This window comes from Nicotiana attenuata, chromosome 1 (genome assembly GCF_001879085.1).
Source record: "Nicotiana attenuata strain UT chromosome 1, NIATTr2, whole genome shotgun sequence".
Lineage (NCBI taxonomy): Eukaryota > Viridiplantae > Streptophyta > Magnoliopsida > Solanales > Solanaceae > Nicotiana > Nicotiana attenuata.
In genome coordinates this window covers 46,790,652-46,791,185 of record NC_031989.1, presented here as the reverse complement: position 1 = coordinate 46,791,185, position 534 = coordinate 46,790,652, and positions in this window count along the sequence as shown.

Below are 534 nucleotides of genomic sequence, written 5' to 3'. Positions count from 1 at the left end.
TTAGGCATTTCAGCTGCCCCTCTTTGCTCGAGAACATGAAGAGTTTTCGTGCAAAGATAGTGAATGCCATGACTAACTTTTGCTCACCTATGACTCTAATGAAAGCGTTTTTGAAAAAGGGGTGACCGAACCTTGCTTCCGAGGTTGCCTACATATCCTTGGCTGTAAAGGAATCAGGTCAGTGTAGTTCTGGAAAAATTTGGTAGCTGGGACTACCAGACACTAGAGTGAAGACTGCTGTTGCTGCTGCTGTTGCTGTTACTCTTACCGTTATTGCTTCTTACATCAAAAGAAAAAGAGAAGAGCACTACATATGTCTGCAAACTAAAAGTTACAAAATTCCTATCTATATGCCTTCTGGAGTCAAATATTGATTCTTGACTTGGTCTCTTGTGTTGACCATGATTGGATCTTGATGCTCTTTGAAGAAAAGATTATGGCTCAATCTCAGTTGCTTGCTTTACTGATCCGAAATTGAGAAGATGAATCTTGAGAAGTTGGGCTACTGACACATTGTCAAAGTTAACTCCAACT